The sequence below is a fragment of the Palaemon carinicauda genome, chromosome 17 (genome assembly GCF_036898095.1).
Source record: "Palaemon carinicauda isolate YSFRI2023 chromosome 17, ASM3689809v2, whole genome shotgun sequence".
NCBI classification, from domain to species: Eukaryota; Metazoa; Arthropoda; class Malacostraca; order Decapoda; family Palaemonidae; genus Palaemon; species Palaemon carinicauda.
In genome coordinates, this window is record NC_090741.1 from 40,851,409 (window position 1) to 40,858,727 (window position 7,319).

The window sequence follows — 7,319 nt, forward strand, 5'->3', positions numbered from 1 at the left end:
CAGCAGATAGACCTATAGGCTCTCCCAAACCCCCCAACCTTAGCTCACAAGGATGATAAGGTTGTAGACACTAATGGCACTAACGAGTCTGAGCGGGACTCGAACCCCCAACTGGCAAACACCAGGCAGAGAAATTAGCAATCAGGCCACAGCAACCCTGGTGTCTGGTTTCAGTCCTAGTTTCATCAGAATAGATGCTCACCAGAACGTCAGCCGGGCAACCCCAACCCCCTGCTGTGGTGCCCAACCACATCAGTGGCCTCCCCAGCTAACGGCTTGAACTTATGGTCCCGGGCTGGGATCGATTTGCCACCATGAAAATGCTAGGCAAACACGTTACCACTGTATTAGCGGGAGGGGTTGCTAGTCAGTTATGGGTAGAGAAATGAGAGAGAGAGAGAGAGAGAGAGAGAGAGAGAGAGAGAGAGAGAGAGAGTGAGCTTGTAATGAGGTGATTACGACGAACTGCTCGCACTTTCATAATCTTATTAAAATGGTGGAGCAACTCCCTTGTTCATTCACGTGGCAATAAAGGGTCAATTAGTTAATAAACAAGTTTAGTGATGCTCCGCTGAAAGCAAAAGTGAGAGAGAGAGAGAGAGAGAGAGAGAGAGAGAGAGAGAGAGAGAGAGATGCAAAACCTTTAAATTACTAGAGAGACAAGAAAGGAAAGATGGTTTATATGATAGCGAGTTGTAGACAGAATGGTGTGTGTGTGTAGAGAGAGAGAGAGAGAGAGAGAGATCTAATAGGTTGTTAGAGAAATGTATCAAAATGGGATAACTTTGACAAAATAGAGAGATGGAGGCATGAGTGTTTAAAGAAACAATGAAAAAGTGAGAATGTGTTAAATCATGAGGAGAGAAAAAAAAGAGGGAGAAAGAGAGAGCGCTGTTCAAGTCCTTGTACTAAAGAGACAAATGAGAAAGAGAACATCATCTTTAAATTCCAGTTCTTTTGCACAATGTTATTTTCTACAATTGCAGTTTTGGCCTGTGTAAGTGCAGTGAATCTTCTGTAAATTCCATCCTGAGAGACTTTTTATTTCCCTCATTGTTTGCTGTTTGAGCCACTGTTGTCCACTAACGCCTTAGTTCCAATTATTATTATCATTATTATTATTATTATTATTATTATTATTATTATTATTATTATTGTCATGCTTACATGCTAAGCTATAATCCTAGGTGTTTGAGCCACTGTTGTCCACTAACGCCTTAGTTCCAATTATTATTATTATTATTATTATTATTATTGTGCTTACAAGCTAAGCTACAACCCTAATTGGAAAAGCAAGATGCTATAAGCCCAAGGGCTCCAACAGGGAAAAAATAGCCCAGTAAGGGAAGGAAACAAGAAAGTAAATTACAAAACTAATAATAAACAATTAAGCTAAAACATTTTAAGAACAGTAACAACATTATATAAACTATGAAAAAAAAAACAAGTGGAAGAAAAATAAGATATAACAGCGTATTTGAGTGTACCCTTAAGCAAGAGAACTCTTGTGGAATTTTCCCTATGCAAACTTCCATCTTTCAGGTGGGTAAGCCCCACATTTTTTCTTTTTCTTTTTCCTTTATTCTCTCAATTTCATTCAGCTTGGCTGGTAAAGGCATTAGATTGTACTATCCTGCAGTACAGATAGTCTTACATTTCTTAATGTCGGGGACAAAAATTGTAGGTAAATATTTTTTTTTTTTTTTTTTTTTTTTTTTTTTTTTTTTTTTATCATAGAAGGTTTAATTTCTAGGAATACGGTTAGATTAATCTTCTTTTCTGCATGATCAAAGATTTCTTCGTTAATTAAAGCTTACTTTCTGTGAAATTATTATTAGTAAATGGATGGTTTTAAGGAATAAACTATGCAGGAAATAAATCCGTCGCTGGGTTCATCAAAAAGGGTGGGACTATGCCTCATTAAAACAAAATTATTTTGAGGCTACTTCAAAGCCCTACTATGGTAAACAACTCTTCTAGGAGAAGGACGCTCCAAAATTAAACCATTGTTCTGTAGCCTTGGGTAGTGCCATAGCCTCTGCAACATGGTCTTCCACTGTCTTGGGTTAGAGTTCTCTTGCTTGAGGGTACGTACACTCGGGCACACTATTCTATCTAATTTCTCTTCTTCTTGTTTTGTTAGAAGTTTTTATAGTTTATATAGGAAAGATTTATTTTAATGTTATTTCTGTTCTTAAAATATTTTATTTTTCCCGGTTTCCTTTCCTCACTGGGGTCTTTCCCCTGTTGGGTCCCCTGGGCTTATAGCATCCTGCTTTTCCAACTAGGGTTGTAGCTTAGCAAGTAATAATAATAATAATACTTTTTTTTTCTCGACTGGTTTGTTTTCATTCAAACCCCCATTTGAAAGAGAATTTTATACACTTAATATTACAATGGAATTTTTTTTAGCCTTTTTATTTTTCATTTTATCAATTTGTACAAGTCGTTTTAAAGGTGTTTGCTTTTTTAAGTAAATTTAGAGATTGTATGTTATAAGATTTCATCCTGGAATGACAAAAATTTATCAATATTAAAAAGAATAGTAGCAATTTTATCATAACATTTTATTTTGAGAAATTGTGCTTCCAAGTTGTTCTGTAGAGATTGGTTGAATAGACAAGTATAGACTTTTAGCGGTAATTTTCCTCAACTTGGCATTATAGGACATAATCCTTATATATCCATGTTAACCCCTCTTCCCTCAAATCCAAAAATGTCGCTTCTGATACACAAATATATATGCCCACATATACCAAATGCAAATACACGAGCAAGACGTGGCCAGCATAATATGTATTCGTCAGTGTATTTTTCTGGTCAAATTTTACGCTTTTGGAATATTCAGTAATCGCCTCTGACACTATGTGCATCTTTCAGCATAATCATAACAGACAGAAAATGGTAAATACATAAATGAGCAGAAATAAATACTTAAATACATAAATACATAATAGGTATAGGTTGGCCAGGGCACCAGCCACCCGTTGAGATACTGCCGCTAGAGAGTTAAGGGATCCTTCTCTCTGGTTACGGTTCACATTCCCCTTGCGTACACATACATAAAATAGTCTGGCATATTCTTTACAGATTTTCCCCTGTCCTCATACACCTGTCAACACTGATATTACCAAACAATTCTTCACCTAAGGGGTTCACTACTACAATATAGTTGTTCAGTGGCTACTTTCCTCTAGTTAAGGGTAGAAGAGATTCTAGAGGATACTCCAAAATCAAACCATTGTTCTCTAGTCTTGGGTAATGTCATAGACTTTGCATCATGGTCTTCCACTGTCTTGGGTTAGAGTTCTCTTGCTTGAGGGTACACTCGGGCATACTATTCTATCCAATTTCTCTTCTTGTTTTGTTAAAGTTTTTATAGTTTATATAGGAAATATTTATTTTAATGTTGTTACTGTTCTTAAAATATTTTATTTTTCTTTGTTTCCTTTCCTCACTGGGCTCTTTCCCCTGTTGGGTCCCCTGGGCTTATAGCATCCTGCTTTTCCAACTAGGGTTGTAGCTTAGCAAGTAATAATAATAATAATACTTTTTTGTTTCTCGGCTGGTTTATTTTCATTCAAAATCCCATTTGAAAGAAAATTTTATACACTTAATGTTACATTGGAATTTTTTAGCCTTTTTATTTTTTTATTATTTTATCAATGTGTACAAGTTATTTTGAAGTTGTTTGATTTTTTTAAGTAAATTTAGATATTGTATGTTATAAAATTTTATCCTGGAATGACAAAAATTTATCAATATTAAAAAGAATAGTAGCAATTTTATCACAAGATTTCATTTTGAGAAATTGTGCTTCGAAGTTGTTCTGTAGAGATTGGTTGAATAGACGGTATAAGTATGGACTTTTAGCGATAATTTTACTTATATATCCATGTTAACCCCTCATCCCTCAAATCCAAAAATGCCGCTTCTGATACACAAATATATATGCCCACATATACCAAATGCAAATACACGAGCAAGACGTGGCCAGCATAATACTGTATATATTCGTCAGTGTATTTTTCTGGTCAAATTTTACGCTTTTGGAATATTCAGTAATCGCCTCTGACACTATGTGCATCTTTCAGCATAATCATAACAGACAGAAAATGGTAAATACATAAATGAGCAGAAATAAATACTTAAATACATAAATACATAATAGGTATAGGTTGGCCAGGGCACCAGCCACCCGTTGAGATACTACCGCTAGAGAGTTAAGGGATCCTTCTCTCTGGTTACGGTTCACATTCCCCTTGCGTACACATACATAAAATAGTCTGGCATATTCTTTACAGATTTTCCCCTGTCCTCATACACCTGTCAACACTGATATTACCAAACAATTCTTCACCTAAGGGGTTCACTACTACAATATAGTTGTTCAGTGGCTACTTTCCTCTAGTTAAGGGTAGAAGAGATTCTAGAGGATACTCCAAAATCAAACCATTGTTCTCTAGTCTTGGGTAATGTCATAGACTTTGCATCATGGTCTTCCACTGTCTTGGGTTAGAGTTCTCTTGCTTGAGGGTACACTCGGGCATACTATTCTATCCAATTTCTCTTCTTGTTTTGTTAAAGTTTTTATAGTTTATATAGGAAATATTTATTTTAATGTTGTTACTGTTCTTAAAATATTTTATTTTTCTTTGTTTCCTTTCCTCACTGGGCTCTTTCCCCTGTTGGGTCCCCTGGGCTTATAGCATCCTGCTTTTCCAACTAGGGTTGTAGCTTAGCAAGTAATAATAATAATAATACTTTTTTGTTTCTCGGCTGGTTTATTTTCATTCAAAATCCCATTTGAAAGAGAATTTTATACACTTAATGTTACATTGGAATTTTTTAGCCTTTTTATTTTTTTATTATTTTATCAATGTGTACAAGTTATTTTGAAGTTGTTTGATTTTTTTAAGTAAATTTAGATATTGTATGTTATAAAATTTTATCCTGGAATGACAAAAATTTATCAATATTAAAAAGAATAGTAGCAATTTTATCACAAGATTTCATTTTGAGAAATTGTGCTTCGAAGTTGTTCTGTAGAGATTGGTTGAATAGACGGTATAAGTATGGACTTTTAGCGATAATTTTACTTATATATCCATGTTAACCCCTCATCCCTCAAATCCAAAAATGCCGCTTCTGATACACAAATATATATGCCCACATATACCAAATGCAAATACACGAGCAAGACGTGGCCAGCATAATACTGTATATATTCGTCAGTGTATTTTTCTGGTCAAATTTTACGCTTTTGGAATATTCAGTAATCGCCTCTGACACTATGTGCATCTTTCAGCATAATCATAACAGACAGAAAATGGTAAATACATAAATGAGCAGAAATAAATACTTAAATACATAAATACATAATAGGTATAGGTTGGCCAGGGCACCAGCCACCCGTTGAGATACTACCGCTAGAGAGTTAAGGGATCCTTCTCTCTGGTTACGGTTCACATTCCCCTTGCGTACACATACATAAAATAGTCTGGCATATTCTTTACAGATTTTCCCCTGTCCTCATACACCTGTCAACACTGATATTACCAAACAATTCTTCACCTAAGGGGTTCACTACTACAATATAGTTGTTCAGTGGCTACTTTCCTCTAGTTAAGGGTAGAAGAGATTCTAGAGGATACTCCAAAATCAAACCATTGTTCTCTAGTCTTGGGCAATGTCATAGACTTTGCATCATGGTCTTCCACTGTCTTGGGTTAGAGTTCTCTTGCTTGAGGGTACACTCGGGCACACTATTTTATCTTATTTCTCTTCCTCTTGTTATGTTAATGTCTTTATAGTTTATTTAGGAAATATTTATTTTAATGTTGCTCTTCTTAAAATATTTAATTTTCCCTTGGTTCCTTTCCTCACTGGGCTATTTTCCCTGTTGGGGCCCCTGGGCTTATAGCATCCTGCTTTTCCAACATGGGTTGTAGCTTAGCAGTTAATAATAATAATAATACTCCAAAATCAAACTATTGTTCTTTAGTCTTGGGTAGTGCTATAGCCTTTGTATCATGGTCTTCCATTGTCTTGGGTAAGAGTTCTCTTGCTACATAAATGCATAATACTTGAAATATACTGCAGCGAGAAGTGCTGTCAACTTTCATATACAAATACTAGAGAATGTAAAAAAAACAATGATAATATATTCCTCGGGAAATCGTAGAAAACGGAGGAATTATATATGTTATACTAAATTAAATAGCTTTCCTTGGAATATTTCAAGAAAAACTAAATGTAAAGGTACCCATTTCAGAGAGGGTTACATAGATATGTAAAAAGGACTTTTTAGTAATACAACGTTTTAATTTAAAAACAAAAATATTTGAAACAAATAATGTGAATTTCTAAAATTCCAAGCCAGAGGTCGTGAGTTGTTCGTTCGTTTATTCGTTTCAGAACGATCTGCACTGAAGGTGCCACGGGCTCTTGCCTTGGGGAAAAGTTTGAAGGTTTAAAGGACACTCATGAAGGTTTAAAGGCCGTTCGTGAATGGCAGAGGCAAGGGACAGTGGCATCGCCCTAGCAAGCAGGAGAATGACCTAGAGGCTGACCATATATAATATTATCAGCGCCCAAGCCCCCTCTCCACACAAGCTAGGACCAAGGAGGACCAGGCAATGGCTGCTGATGACTCAATAGATAGACATGTAGGCTCCCCCAACCCCCAACCTTAGCTCACAAGGATGGTGAGGTTGCAGCCACCAAAGGGACTAACGAGTTTGAGCGGGACTTGAACCCCAGTCTGGCCATCACCAGACAAGGACGCTACCACCAGGCCACCACAACCCTATACAGATTACTCCTCCAATGAATGCCAAATTGCCAATGTATAATACATATTACAGTGCCACCTAAGTGAGCCTGAGTCTGGTTAGTAATTGAATGGGTGACCTGTATTGAATACCAGACGACTGTGGTTCACAACCTACATTGACAAGCACTGAAACTTGTGTTTGACTAAAGAAGTCGTGGGTGAGCTACACTCGGTAATAATTTAAACAGATATGCTGTTATGCGAACAATAAACGTTTTTTTTTTTTTTTTTTTTTTTTTTTTTTTTTTTTTTTTTTTTTTTTTTTGTATTCAACTTTGACAAAATTCTGTAATGAGCTGATTACGCTGTAATTATAAGCAATAATGATATTTAATCATCGACATAAACGCACACTATTAATTTACCCGACAATTATGTGCCGATATATTGTTGAAAATGAGTTCATTGAGAGAGAGAGAGAGAGAGAGAGAGAGAGAGAGAGAGAGTGAGTGAGTTTGATTACAGCTTATATCTTTGAAGACTA